We start from the raw sequence: 16,540 nt of genomic DNA, 5'->3' as shown, positions 1-16,540 counted from the left end.
TGGCCTTAATACATTCACGGCTTTTTAAAATGTCACAAAGCGTTTTGAGATGGTTTTGAATGAAATATTGAAGTTTATAATTAGGGTATTTTGGCACACCACGCCGAGTGGCTATGCATTATTCTAAAATCTGGCTTTATTCTGGCATGTTGAATTAGAGTTTGACAAACGCGGCGGCGCGTTCATTTGGATTTATTTTTCTCATAACAGCTAAAAGAACTTACTGCGTAATTGTTGGTCATACAGATAAGATATCATCTTTTAAAACTGTAAAAGGTCTACTTTTATTCATGTAGGTAGGCTAAAGTAGGCCTACACTCACACAGGCTAACGACAAAACGTTTTCTCGCTCATGTGAGAAACAAACGTTTGGGCATTTCTCAGTGAGGAAATTAATAGCCGAGCGGTAGAACTTACGGTTCATCATCAAGATGACACGGGTTCAAATCCCGATCAAACATGGTCTACTGCAAATTTTATATTTATTAATGCAGAGAGATTTGTCTAGCTCTAAAACTCTGTTACGCCATACAGTTTTTTGGTTATATTTATAAAATAAAATTACCATGCATTTCCATTTTACACTAGGAACAATAGTATCGAACACAACGACGTTGCATCTGTACCAATCGTACGAGGCTACCAATCGTAATTTCAAAAGCAGTTCTGTAAAAAAAGTAATTTTACATATATAGCCTATATATATATATTTTTTTTTTATTAGGCCTATTATTATTATTATTATTTTGATTCCCTACAACCTAGAGTTTTTAAAAACATGGTTTTAAGTAAAGTGTGATTTGCCAGAGGGGACGGGGATTTCCTTCTGGTCTAAACATCCCTGCTTCTGCTGAATTATTTGAATCCCCACACCCCTCCCTCCACAGTAATCAATGCTATAGGCTACTTCACCAATAGACCATATCAAATATAAAATAGAGATATGCAACAAGCACGTTTAAACAACGACAAACAATAAAATCAAAACCAGCATTTCAGTTGTTCATTAGTTCAAGTGGCCTTAATGCATGCACGGCTTTTCAAAATTTTACAAAGCGTGTTGAGATTATTTTGAATGAAATATTGAAGTTTATAATTAAGTGTTTTGGCAGACCACGCCGAGTGGCCCTATGCATTTTTCTAAAGTCGGGTTTTATTCGAACTTTTGCTAACGACAAAAACAGTTTATCTGTCGTCTCTGTCTCCGGGAACTGCGCGTCACAAAAATGAACCGAAGCCACTTCAGCTCAGTCACTATAAGAAATCGGCTCTGTCTAAAGCCTTTAAATGTCTAAATATTCTGGCTAATAAATGTTATCTGATTATGTAATCCATATGAAAACGAGAGGTACAGAGGATGTACTCAAACATGTAGCCTGTAAGCGCTTCCCAATGAGAAAATGACAAGGGTGAAAATCTCGCTCTAATTAAATGTAGCAGGCTAAATCGCCCTGAATTAAAATGTAAAAACAGATCAAATAATGTATTTGTCGAAATGTTGCGATATTGTTTCATTTAAGTTCATAATTATTCAATACATGTTATTTAATTTAGCAGCATTACCACAAAGCACCGTGGTTCGATATTTATTTGAATAAAAAAATAAAAAATAAAAAACTTAATTCACAAATTGCATGCCTGGTTGAAAGGATCCAAAGATCCATGTAGACTTTAATATTGAGTTGAACATTTTGTTCATGAAAACAAATTAACATGCGTTTTTTTCAGATTATATTTAGTTTTGCTTGGAAAAAGCTGGCCCAAACCAGTTTTATTTCATCAATTACTGAAATAATGAAATATTTAGTAATAAACTTTTATGATAGAAATATCACTAGGCTACATGTAACTAAATCATTTAATTCCTTCATTATCAACACTGTCTAGAATAGCGATTTAAGTGTGAATTGCGACTTCTCTTTGTGTTAAGTCAGCCTCAGACTCCGATAGCCGGTGGGGGGTTGGAGGGACAGTTCAGTGCTGTATCGAGCGCGCAGGACAATAGGCCTGTTAATGTTCCTCTTTCATATGGAGAGCGAGGGAGACTAAATAAACTTGTTAAAAAGAGATTCAGCGCGAGAGAGGCAAAGAAAAACGCATGTTTTAATTTAATTATGTTGCTTTGGACAATTTTCGTTTTGTAGGCCTACTGTTTTAATTGTTTAATATAGCTGTCATTTCTTTGGCAATACAAATTTAAAATGTCGCAAGAATAAGATTAGCCTAGTGTTTCTTATTTTGCATCGCAAAAGAAATAAACTCTAAACCCGATGCAACCCTGTTTTAAATTAAAAAAACTGTCCCGACACTTTATTTAAACCTTGAAATGTTCGAACTTGGTTTCAAACTTAAGTAATTTTAGTGTTCTTTTACATTACACAATAATTTAGCAGACTAAAGACGAGCTTCTTCATTTTCATTTTCTGATGCAATCGGCTGACAATCTTCCTTCATCAGTTTTTGTCGTTTGTGCAGCGGCTGCGGTTCTACAGGAATGTAGCAAATTTATGTTGTAATAATAATTAAACAAAACTCTTGACTTTAAATAAGTAAACAGTTATAAACAGTTAGCTATTTAAGCATCAAGAAGGTAAAATATAAACGCTGTTGGCCAACATCTACCACTGAGCTATCGTCTGTACGTCTGTAAATGTTTTTATTGCAATGTTTTACTTTTTCATTATTTATTCAATTTCATTTCAGTAGCCTAATTTCAGTATTGTGATTATGAATTATTTTAACTATACGTTTCACTTGTTGAATTCATCTGCTACCAGCTTTCAATCGCTCTGAATCAGTGCGGTGCGGCAGCAGATTACACATTAGAGAGAATAAACAAACACTTTTCAGAGTCTATGATTGTAGCGCCTCTTGGCGGTAAAAGGCAGAAAATACACCCCAAATTTTACCGCCGCGGTGGAACGGCTGATGTGGGCATTGTCATGGCTTGCCTCAACATTTGCGTTTGAATAGCGCGCGTCCTCCGTGGGCGTGTCAGATTAACGCGTAATGAAGTGTAATGAGCTGGGGAAAAAAAATCTGACAGCACTCTCTTTTCGTACAGATTACATAAACTGAGAATATTTGTTTTTTATATAAATTACATCATTGAAAAGAAGAGAATTCAAGCTTCATAAAGAAAAATCTCTCGTGCCTGTATGACAAGTATTTGCAGAGTTAGAGTTAATTTTTCGGACGTGTTTCAGAATGGACTGCACTGACAGAGAGAAGGCAAAACTCGCATCATGTTTATTTTTCTTTATTTGACAAAAAGCACAAAACTTTGTTTTTATTGTGAGTATACAGAAAAATAATAGACAATTAACAAGATCGATTGATGTATAACACTTATATGTACGATCAAAATCAACAGAGTATTTTAAGTCTATTTTTCTGCTATGTGAAAAAAAAACGGCAAAACGCGCGGGCGCGTTTCTGGTCCCCAGAGGGTTAAAATATCAACAATCAAGTATGTATCCTCATCATTTCTGTATTCATTTTTTTTAGGTGCATTCCAGTGTGTGCCCTTGGGTTGTGTTCACATGCAATGGGCCTTTTGATGATAGTTGTCTTGGGATTCAGAGAGCGGCGGGAGAGAGAGACATACATACATTCAGTCTTTTACAGCCAATTAGTCAAACAAAAAATCTTGAACTGTCATTATTTCTAGAAGAGCCCTTAGGACTTTTGCATATAAAAGTATTTGTCCTCTTTTTCTGGACCTTTCCATCATCGCTGTATCTTCTGTATCTCGTCCGCAACATATAGACGGTAATGATGGCATTTTTCTCCTTTCTTTTGCAAAGCTCTTTCTAATAAATTTTCAAATCCTCTCTACTCTGCCACCATCATCTGCTTAATAAATGCTTACAACATTCAGTGTGGTATGTTTTTCTTGATAAACCATTTTCATATTAAAAATATTTATAAAACAAGTTACAGTGTTTTCATTAATAAACCAGCTTCATAATAAAAATCAAAAAAGAAATTTGTTTTCTGGTTACAATGATTATTAATACAAGTGTTTTACAGTAAACACTTTCTTAATAAATTGTTTAACAACTACTTATGATACCTTTCATTATAAAAGCACTTTTTATTGGTTACAATTGTGGCTTACTATAACCCATAAATACTTCATATACCAAAAGCCATGATTAGAATAGAATAATTGCATATTTCATAACAATATCCACATATCTTGTCTTAGTTGACTTGTATAAGTTTGAAGGTCAATTTATACATAATTTCACCTTATTTTCATTAAGTGAACATCTCATGTGTATTTCTTTAGGGAGTGGAGTAAAGGGGCATAATATTATCGTTCCTGCTTTCCTGGAGGGAAATGTTTTATCAGCCTGTTAAGGTGGACTGCTATTCTGATAATGAGCCCAGGCCTTCTTCAGCCTCGAAGAGAACTGTTGTTTGTCAGTGTTCTGTGTGTGTGTGCGTTTGATATTCTTTGGAGGTTCTGAACTTTGTGATATACAACATTCTCGTACCCTGGAAGAAGGTTCAAAATGTCAAAAATGTATTATTGTTTAGACTTTATGTTGTCTTAGCCAATCAGAAGTAAATGATTATGTAATGCATGTCCTTGGAAAAGGTATAATTGTGAGATTTTTGTGTAAGGTGACTTGGGACCTCCTCGTGACTTTGACACTGGCTCTACCAATTGAACTGCAAACTATTCTACAGTAAAATTTTACTTATTTGATTGAATTTCACGACTCCTGGTCTTCTTTCATCATATCTGATCCTAGGTCTTACAACTGTACGTACAATAAACTAATAAGTTCAAGAAAAAATTACTGTAATTCCCCTAAAGTATTTTTTCACGTTCCAAGGGCTGTAGTGCTTTCCCAGTGACCACACTGACTTACTACAGGTGAAATTTTGACAATAACTCCCTTACTGTACGTACAATAAACTAATAAGTTCAAGAAACAATTACTGTAATTCCCCTAAAGTATTTTTTCCCGTTCCAAAGGCTGTAGTGCTTTCCTAGTGACCACACTGACTTACTACAGGTGAAATTTTGACAATAACTCATTTACTGTACGTACAATAAACTAATAAGTTCAAGAAAAAATTACTGTAATTCCTCTAAAGTATTTTTTCCCGTTCCAAGGGCTGTAGTGCTTTCCTACTGATCAGACTAACTTACTACAGGTGAAATTTTGACAATAACTCCCTTACTGTACTTACAATAAACTAAAATGTTTATGAAACAATTACTGTAATTCCCCTAAAGTATTTTTTCCCGTTCCAAGGGCTGTAGTGCTTTCCTACTGATCAGACTGACTTACTACAGGTGAAATTTTGACAATAACTCCCTTACTGTACGTACAATAAACTAAACTGTTTATGAAAAAATTACTGTAATTCCCCTAAAGTATTTTTTCCCGTTCCAAAGGCTGTAGTGCTTTCCCAGTGACCACACTGACTTACTACAGGTGAAATTTTGACAATAACTCCCTTACTGTACGTACAATAAACTAAAATGTTTATGAAACAATTACTGTAATTCCCCTAAAGTATTTTTTCCCGTTCCAAGGGCTGTAGTGCTTTCCTACTGATCAGACTGACTTACTACAGGTGAAATTTTGACAATAAGTCCCTTACTGTATGTACAATAAACTAATAAGTTCAAGAAAAAATTACTGTAATTCCCCTAAAGTATTTTTTCCCGTTCCAAAGGCTGTAGTGCTTTCCTAGTGACCACACTGACTTACTACAGGTGAAATTTCCACAATAACTCCCTTACTGTACGTACAATAAACTAATAAGTTCAAGAAAAAATTACTGTAATTCCCCTAAAGTATTTTTTCCCGTTCCAAAGGCTGTAGTGCTTTCCTAGTGACCACACTGACTTACTACAGGTGAAATTTTGACAATAACTCCCTTACTGTACGTACAATAAACTAATAAGTTCAAGAAAAAATTACTGTAATTCCCCTAAAGTATTTTTTCCCGTTCCAAAGGCTGTAGTGCTTTCCTAGTGACCACACTGACTTACTACAGGTGAAATTTTGACAATAACTCCCTTACTGTACGTACAATAAACTAAAATGTTTATGAAACAATTACTGTAATTCCCCTAAAGTATTTTTTCCCGTTCCAAGGGCTGTAGTGCTTTCCTACTGATCAGACTGACTTACTACAGGTGAAATTTTGACAATAAGTCCCTTACAGTATGTACAATAAACTAATAAGTTCAAGAAAAAATTACTGTAATTCCCCTAAAGTATTTTTTCCCGTTCCAAAGGCTGTAGTGCTTTCCTAGTGACCACACTGACTTACTACAGGTGAAATTTCCACAATAACTCCCTTACTGTACGTACAATAAACTAATAAGTTCAAGAAAAAATTACTGTAATTCCCCTAAAGTATTTTTTCCCGTTCCAAAGGCTGTAGTGCTTTCCTAGTGACCACACTGACTTACTACAGGTGAAATTTTGACAATAACTCCCTTACTGTACGTACAATAAACTAATAAGTTCAAGAAAAAATTACTGTAATTCCCCTAAAGTATTTTTTCCCGTTCCAAAGGCTGTAGTGCTTTCCTAGTGACCACACTGACTTACTACAGGTGAAATTTTGACAATAACTCCCTTACTGTACGTACAATAAACTAAAATGTTTATGAAACAATTACTGTAATTCCCCTAAAGTATTTTTTCCCGTTCCAAGGGCTGTAGTGCTTTCCTACTGATCAGACTGACTTACTACAGGTGAAATTTTGACAATAAGTCCCTTACTGTATGTACAATAAACTAATAAGTTCAAGAAAAAATTACTGTAATTCCCCTAAAGTATTTTTTCCCGTTCCAAAGGCTGTAGTGCTTTCCTAGTGACCACACTGACTTACTACAGGTGAAATTTCCACAATAACTCCCTTACTGTACGTACAATAAACTAATAAGTTCAAGAAAAAATTACTGTAATTCCCCTAAAGTATTTTTTCCCGTTCCAAAGGCTGTAGTGCTTTCCTAGTGACCACACTGACTTACTACAGGTGAAATTTTGACAATAACTCCCTTACTGTACGTACAATAAACTAATAAGTTCAAGAAAAAATTACTGTAATTCCCCTAAAGTATTTTTTCCCGTTCCAAAGGCTGTAGTGCTTTCCTAGTGACCACACTGACTTACTACAGGTGAAATTTTGACAATAACTCCCTTACTGTACGTACAATAAACTAATAAGTTCAAGAAAAAATTACTGTAATTCCCCTAAAGTATTTTTTCCCGTTCCAAGGGCTGTAGTGCTTTCCTACTGATCAGACTGATTTACTACAGGTGAAATTTTGACAATAACTCATTTACTGTACGTACAATAAACTAATAAGTTCAAGAAAAAATTACTGTAATTCCCCTAAAGTATTTTTTCCAGTTCCAAAGGCTGTAGTGCTTTCCTAGTGACCACACTGACTTACTACAGCTGAAATTTCCACAATAACTCGCATACTGTACGTGCTATTATCAAATGTTTATTAGAAAAATTACTGTAATTCCCCTAAAGTATTTTTTCCCGTTCCAAGGGCTGTAGTGCTTTCCTACTGATCAGACTGACTTACTACAGGTGAAATTTTGACAATAACTCCCTTACTGTATGTACAATAAACTAATAAGTTCAAGAAAAAATTACTGTAATTCCCCTAAAGTATTTTTTCCCGTTCCAAAGGCTGTAGTGCTTTCCTAGTGACCACACTGACTTACTACAGGTGAAATTTCCACAATAACTCCCTTACTGTACGTACAATAAACTAATAAGTTCAAGAAAAAATTACTGTAATTCCCCTAAAGTATTTTTTCCAGTTCCAAAGGCTGTAGTGCTTTCCTAGTGACCACACTGACTTACTACAGCTGAAATTTCCACAATAACTCGCATACTGTACGTGCTATTATCAAATGTTTATTAGAAAAATTACTGTAATTCCCCTAAAGTATTTTTTCCCGTTCCAAGGGCTGTAGTGCTTTCCTACTGATCAGACTGACTTACTACAGGTGAAATTTTGACAATAACTCCCTTACTGTATGTACAATAAACTAATAAGTTCAAGAAAAAATTACTGTAATTCCCCTAAAGTATTTTTTCCCGTTCCAAAGGCTGTAGTGCTTTCCTAGTGACCACACTGACTTACTACAGGTGAAATTTCCACAATAACTCCCTTACTGTACGTACAATAAACTAATAAGTTCAAGAAAAAATTACTGTAATTCCCCTAAAGTATTTTTTCCCGTTCCAAGGGCTGTAGTGCTTTCCTACTGATCAGACTGATTTACTACAGGTGAAATTTTGACAATAACTCATTTACTGTACGTACAATAAACTAATAAGTTCAAGAAAAAATTACTGTAATTCCCCTAAAGTATTTTTTCCCGTTTCAAAGGCTGTAGTGCTTTCCTAGTGACCACACTGACTTACTATAGCTGAAATTTCCACAATAACTCGCATACTGTACGTGCTATTATCAAATGTTTATTAGAAAAATTACAGTAATTCCCCTAAAGTATTCTTTTCGTGTTTCAAAGGGCTGTAGTGCTTTCCTAGTGACCACACTGACTTACTACAGGTGAAATTTCCACAATAACTCGCACACTGTACGTGCTTTTGTCAAATATGTTTATGAAAAATTTACTGTAAATGACCGTAACTATTTTTCCACGTTCCAAATGCTGTAGTACTTTCCTAATGACCAGTGTGACTTACTAAAGGTGACATTTTGACAATATATCCCTTACTGTACGTACTATTGTCAATTATGTTTATGAAAAAATTACTGTAATTCACCGTATGTATTTTTTCATGTTTCAAAGGGTGTAGTACTCTCCTAGTGACCAGACTGACTTACTTCAGGTGAAATTTTGACAATAACTCCCTAACTGAATATACTATTATCAAAAAGGTTTATGAAAAAATTACTGTAATTCACTGTAAGTATTTTTTAGTGTTCCAAAGGGTGTATTGCTTTCCTAGTGACCACACTGACTTACTACAGGTGACATTTTGGCAATACCTCCCATACTGTACGTACAATTATCAAATGTTAATTAAAAAAAATTACTGTAATTTCCCTAAATCATTCTTTTCATGTTTCAAAGGGTGTAGTACTTTTCTAGTGACCAGACTGACTTAATACACATGAAATTTTGACATTACATAATAATATAATACTGTAATTCACTAAAAGGGGTTTTGTTTGTTTAAGGTTGTAAAATATTAATAGGGGCTAAATTATTAATAACAGCAGTGAATGAACCTGTTGGCATTGGTGCAGCAAATCTGACAGATAATGTACAGCAAGATCAAGAAGGCATTCAAGATACTGTACAGTGCAGAATTTTATGACCAACATTTAATTTTTGCTTCTTGTACAGCAGGAATAAAGGGTCTGATTGCAGGAGTCCGAGTCCGGTATATTTTTGTATGCAAGGTTATCCAAAATAATGGTTTGTTCAGAGGATGCTGTTGGCATCATCTTTTCTGACACTGACTCTCCTGTCAATCTGTATGTAGTGTAGTTGTCCTTCATGGTCAATATTTTCACTTATTAAGTCACATGTGCTGATATAGCCACCAGCCAAAAAACTTATTTGACATTCACTTTTATGTTCCTTCTCCCCCCTCCAAATTCAACTTCAAATTCAACCAAAGTAACGTAGAAAGTCACTGTTGATGTAAACACTGTTTTATATGTATTATCTTTCTAATTGTCCATGGAATACAACTGGGATTATACATAAAAGTTGTAGTTAATTCCTCATGGTTAGAGTAATATTTCAATATCACCTCTTCATAATTTTGCTGTTGTTGATCCTCTCTTGGTTTAAGTTGTTCTTATATTATCATAAACCCTTTAACTGATTGTTTTGTCACGTAATTTTTACTTTACTATATTTTATTTTAGTGAAGTGACAATAAAATATAAATCGAATAAAAATGTGTATATCTGAATTAAAATATTGTTTTCAGCACAGTTTTCAGTCAGGACTACTTTGGGTAAACCAAAATATTGAAGCAATTGAACATATTAAAATTATTTAATATTTCTTTATTACATAATGTAATTGGTTAACACACACAACTGCTAGTGGTGTATTACATAATTAGTCCTTGTCATGTTTAGCAATGTGAACAGTGCAAAATATTGGTACCATGCCTTGGACTATCACCAGACAAGCTACCTGAAAAGATGCCCAATGGTTGTGCTCACTGGGTACCTAGTTAAACAGTGGAATCTAACGCCACTTTTAAAATTGTAATGTCTTACATTAAGAATACTTGATAAGTTGGCTAAACTTTGTATCATTAAATAATATCTGCCGAAACTTCTGCTTTATTGTTCTTGTTGCAATATAGATTACCACTGTATACAGTTAAAGACCCAAGGACCAGATATGATTAATTAACCTCTTAACCGTCTCCAGAGCGTCGGCGCACTGAAGCGTTTTTTTTTTTATTTAGTTCAAATATACTATCAGATTTAATGTTATACCTTGACAAACTATACATCATTAAAAAGATATAAGCCTCAAGATTCAGTATTTGACCACTATTGTATTCTGAGAAACTTATAGTGACAGTTATGTCTTAATTTGTGTCAGGAGTTATGAAATGAAAACAATGAGTCGATACCTTTAATATGAATTATGAGCGTCAGCTGGTCCATTCATAAAAAACACTCCGTGCTGTCGTCATGACAGCGATTCACAAAACAACGTCCCTGAGGGCTTTTAGCTCAACAATGTGCAGATGTGGAGAAATATTGATATATTCTCATAGATTCACATCATATTTCTATAGACAGGAATAATATTTATTGAATTTATACCCAAATGCGTCGATGTAAGTTATGATCGCTTCTTACTGAGATGTGCTGTGTTTTCCATTCATACCAATGGCATGGGGGCGCTATATGTGTCCAATAAAAGTCCATATATGGATCATGAAGAAGAAGACCCATAGTCATGTGACATTCCAGGACGTCACTGAGTGATACAGAAAGTAGCTGACAGAGATCGCTGTAACATGCAGATAAAGATGTTTTGAAAACAATAAACATGATTGCAATGATATTTGAGTTACCTGTGTTCTTCAAGCCATGCCAGGTATTTCATAATAATAGATTATATTTATAATGTAATGCTAATCGATATAGATTTCATCATCGTTCAGAACACTAAATAATACATTTTCTGTCGGATTTTTTTTTTATATGAAGCCAAGTTAGATCACAGAAGATTATTTAAAACACTAGACTTGCGTTATATAGTAAGTTTGGAGCACAAACATAATTTTAATCTCATAAATGGTCGTGTATTGATGGTGTGCTAAGCTAACATGCTAGCGAGCCCAGGCGCACCTGCCACGAGCAGTTATTGTTTTATGATTTTTTTCTAAATAGGAATGCTTACTGAAATGTTTCAGTGCATTTGATACCAGTTTCAAATATTTAGTGAGAATTTTGATAAAAGAAATTAGGGTTTGAAACCCTATGAATAGCCTGTGAATAGCCAGTCGTTAGTAGCTATAATGCAGACAAAAGAAATGCATATTTAGATCCATAATAACCAGTCTGGAGAGGTGTGAATGTGTACAGGGGAGACTGACACTGAATGGGGCACCACAAAACAATAGAGACAATAGACTGAATAGATGACTCAGAGGATGACTAAACATCAGTTTGCTAATAGAGTCTAATCAAAATAAAGTAATTTGACATGATCTTGAAAAACATTTAACTAAATACAGAGTTTTATACTTATCATTTTCAGATTTTAAATATAAAATGGTCAGACATGTGGCTTTAGCTGCAGTGCATTTCTAGATTGCTCCAGGGCCAACTTCCATTTTATTTTCATAAAGATGTTTCATAAAAATAAATTTCTAATAACTTTACAAAACTTTGAAGCTATTTAAAATTGTTTTTTTCATTATGACAATAATTCATTCTACATTTACAATAAACAACCAGGTGTCAGCTTTCAAATGAGATCATACTTGTGCTTTTAGTGCAAAGGGTTCATGAACTGTATCTGTTTCAGTTTGGGTATGTGATTTCTGGGGATTTTTCAAAAGTGGGCTTGAAGCTTAACAGGTTAAAACCAGGAGTTAGTCAGTCAATTTAAGACAAGAGTCAGAATTATAATAAATTAATGAAAGTTTTACTGAAGTTTGTAGTTTCATCATGAAATTCATCATCAAAACACAACCATTGACACCTGATCATACTTTCTTTTGACTTTTGTGCCATTACAAATGTGTTTTATAAACAAACGAGTTACAGCAGCCAAACACAAACTAATTTGCAAGGGTCAAGAGTCCAACTAAAACAACCGCTAATCTCCAATATGGTGACCTTGAACGAAACTCAATAAATCATCACCTTCTAAACCTCTGTCACTTCTTCTTGTGTCACTCCATCTATGTCTGTCTCCTGTTTGACAATAAAAGGCTAAACGTTTTTGAAAGTTTCAGTGCATGTTTGTTTGAGGTAAAATGACAGAACCTCATGAGGCTCCGCCCCCTGTGCTGGGAGCAGCAGCTCATTTGCATTTCAAGTTTTTCTTTCCTTCGGTGATTTTGCTTGTTAACAGCAGGTGTTCATCACTAATGCTCAATCATCACTTAATTAGTCACTTAAATAATTGCTTAACTTATTGATTGCAATGTATATCTTCTTTTTGTTTTTTAAATTCAATTAAGGTAATCGGTGTCCTCACATGTAATGAGTTAGCTTAACTTAAGGATTTGACTTTGTGTGTGATATTGTGAGCTAGTAGTAACTACAAGCACTTAAAAGTTCATTTAAAGTTTGTAATTTCACTGTTTTTACAATATATTTGAATGCAGAAGTTTAATTGTGTATTAAGAAATATCCTTGTTTTAGTGGACTTGATTAAAATAAGTTCAGAGTACTCACAACTATTGTTTTTATAAACTTAACTGAATTGAGGTAATCGGTCTCAACTGAAATGAGTTAGCTTAACGTGTTGGGTTTTACAGTGCACCTCTCAGATATTCAATACAGACATTAGAGAACACATGAAATAACATTTTCGATAATCACACTGGTAATTTCTATAACAATGTACAATCTTATAAGCCTAGAGAAGTCATTCAACTCATTTGATATTTAGAATGAAAATATTGATTAATACCTTGATTAAATTTGTCGGTAACACTTTACAATAAGGTTCCATTAGTTAACATTAGTTAATGCATTAGTTAACATGAACTAACCATGAACAACATCTCTGTTCAGCATTAGTTCATATTTGTTAACGTTAACTCACACATGTACTAATGCATCAATTCACATTAATAGCCCGGTTAGTTAACATTAGTTAATGCATTAGTTAACATGAACTAACCATGAACAATGCCTGTAAATAGCTTTACTGTTTTGTAAGGTTAACTTACTGTACATATTTACATTAGTTTACGTAGCAGTTGACACACACTAAGTATGAACATTTCTAACTCACCATGTTATCCTAAATGTAAAAATACTGTTGTGTACCTTATCAACACTCTTTCATATAAGGCATTGATTTGTTGGTAAACATAATGCTACAGCGGAAAACAAATGTTAGTAACACATCAGTTAATGTTGAAATGGTGTACACTTTACAATAAGGTTTATAAATTCCATTAATAAATGCGTTATTAATGGTAATTAATGTTAATAAAGAGTCTACAAATGTTAGTAACACATCAGTTAATGTTGAAATAGTGTACACTTTTCAGTCAATCCATTAATAAATGCTTATTTGAATGCAAGTAATGATAGTAAAGTGCGTATAAACATGAACAACATATTTTTACGCTGTAGAATTATGTTTACCAACAAATCAATTGCCTTATAAATATGAAAGAGTGTTGATAAGGTACACAACAGTATTTTTACATTTAGGATAACATGTTGAGTTAGAAATGTTCATACTTAGTGTGTGTCAACTGCTACGTAAACTAATGTAAATATGTACAGTAAGTTAACCTTACAAAACAGTAAAGCTATTTACAGGCATTGTTCATGGTTAGTTCATGTTAACTAATGCATTAACTAATGTTAACTAACCGTGCTGTTAATGTGAATTGATGCATTAGTACATGTGTGAGTTAACGTTAACAAATATGAACTAATGCTGAACAGAGATGTTGTTCATGGTTAGTACATGTTAACTAATGCATTAACTAATGTTAACTAATGGAACCTTATTGTAAAGTGTTACCAATTTGTCATTAGATATACACTGAAGCAGCAATGGATTCCAGATTGAAATCATTACAATAAGATTGTTGCTTATTTATAACGTTAAAAATATGATTGAGCAAAAATCTTTACAGTTTTTAATCAATGAACGAAATGTGTTGTACCAGGAACAGCAGTTCTAATAAATACTTTTACCTAATACATTTATCAAAATTAATTGAGTAGAGTGATCACTAGAAACATACTATAACCTTTGGAACATGAAGAAACACTTGAGGTGAATTACAGTAATTTTTCTTGAACTTATTAGTTTATTGTACGTACAGTAAGGGAGTTATTGTCAAAATTTCACCTGTAGTAAGTCAGTCTGATCAGTAGGAAAGCACTACAGCCCTTGGAATGGGAAAAAATACTTTAGGGGAATTACAGTAATTTTTTCTTGAACTTATTAGTTTATTGTACGTACAGTAAGGGAGTTATTGTCAAAATTTCACCTGTAGTAAGTCAGTGTGGTCACTAGGAAAGCACTACAGCCTTTGGAACGGGAAAAAATACTTTAGGGGAATTACAGTAATTTTTTCATAAACATTTCAGTTTATTGTACGTACAGTAAGGGAGTTATTGTCAAAATTTCACCTGTAGTAAGTCAGTGTGGTCACTAGGAAAGCACTACAGCCTTTAGAACGGGAAAAAATACTTTAGGGGAATTACAGTAATTTTTTCATAAACATTTCAGTTTATTGTACGTACAGTAAGGGAGTTATTGTCAAAATTTCAGCTGTAGTAAGTCAGTGTGGTCACTAGGAAAGCACTACAGCCCTTGGAACGGGAAAAAATACTTTAGGGGAATTACAGTAATTTTTTCTTGAACTTATTAGTTTATTGTACGTACAGTAAAGGAGTTATTGTCAAAATTTCACCTGTAGTAAGTCAGTCTGATCAGTTGGAAAGCACTACAGCCCTTGGAACGGGAAAAAATACTTTAGGAGAATTACAGTAATTTTTTCTTGAACTTATTAGATTATTGTACGTACAGTAAGGGAGTTATTGTCAAAATTTCACCTGTAGTAAGTCAGTGTGGTCACTAGGAAAGCACTACAGCCCTTGGAACGGGAAAAAATACTTTAGGGGAATTACAGTAATTTTTTCTTGAACTTATTAGTTTATTGTACGTACAGTAAAGGAGTTATTGTGGAAATTTCACCTGTAGTAAGTCAGTGTGGTCACTAGGAAAGCACTACAGCCTTTGGAACGGGAAAAAATACTTTAGGGGAATTACAGTAATTTTTTCTTGAACGTATTAGTTTATTGTACGTACAGTAAAGGAGTTATTGTGGAAATTTCACCTGTAGTAAGTCAGTGTGGTCACTAGGAAAGCACTACAGCCTTTGGAACGGGAAAAAATACTTTAGGAGAATTACAGTAATTTTTTCTTGAACGTATTAGTTTATTGTACGTACAGTAAGGGAGTTATTGTCAAAATTTCACCTGTAGTAAGTCAGTGTGGTCACTAGGAAAGCACTACAGCCTTTAGAACGGGAAAAAATACTTTAGGGGAATTACAGTAATTTTTTCATAAACATTTCAGTTTATTGTACGTACAGTAAGGGAGTTATTGTCAAAATTTCAGCTGTAGTAAGTCAGTGTGGTCACTAGGAAAGCACTACAGCCTTTAGAACGGGAAAAAATACTTTAGGGGAATTACAGTAATTTTTTCATAAACATTTCATTTTATTGTACGTACAGTAAGGGAGTTATTGTCAAAATTTCAGCTGTAGTAAGTCAGTGTGGTCACTAGGAAAGCACTACAGCCCTTGGAACGGGAAAAAATACTTTAGGGGAATTACAGTAATTTTTTCTTGAACTTATTAGTTTATTGTACGTACAGTAAGGGAGTTATTGTCAAAATTTCACCTGTAGTAAGTCAGTCTGATCAGTAGGAAAGCACTACAGCCCTTGGAACGGGAAAAAATACTTTAGGGGAATTACAGTAATTTTTTCTTGAACTTATTAGTTTATTGTACGTACAGTAAGGGAGTTATTGTCAAAATTTCACCTGTAGTAAGTCAGTGTGGTCACTAGGAAAGCACTACAGCCTTTAGAACGGGAAAAAATACTTTAGGGGAATTACAGTAATTTGTTCTTGAACTTATTAGTTTATTGTACGTACAGTAAGGGAGTTATTGTCAAAATTTCACCTGTAGTAAGTCAGTCTGATCAGTAGGAAAGCACTACAGCCTTTGGAACGGGAAAAAATACTTTAGGGGAATTACAGTAATTTGTTCTTGAACTTATTAGTTTATTGTACGTACAGTAAG

Source organism: Rhinichthys klamathensis, unplaced genomic scaffold, assembly GCF_029890125.1.
Source record: "Rhinichthys klamathensis goyatoka isolate OS25496 unplaced genomic scaffold, OSU_Roscu_1.1 h1tg000236l_1, whole genome shotgun sequence".
Classification (NCBI taxonomy): domain Eukaryota; kingdom Metazoa; phylum Chordata; class Actinopteri; order Cypriniformes; family Leuciscidae; genus Rhinichthys; species Rhinichthys klamathensis.
The sequence above is the reverse complement of the archived record's forward strand: the minus strand, read 5'-3'. Positions refer to the sequence as shown.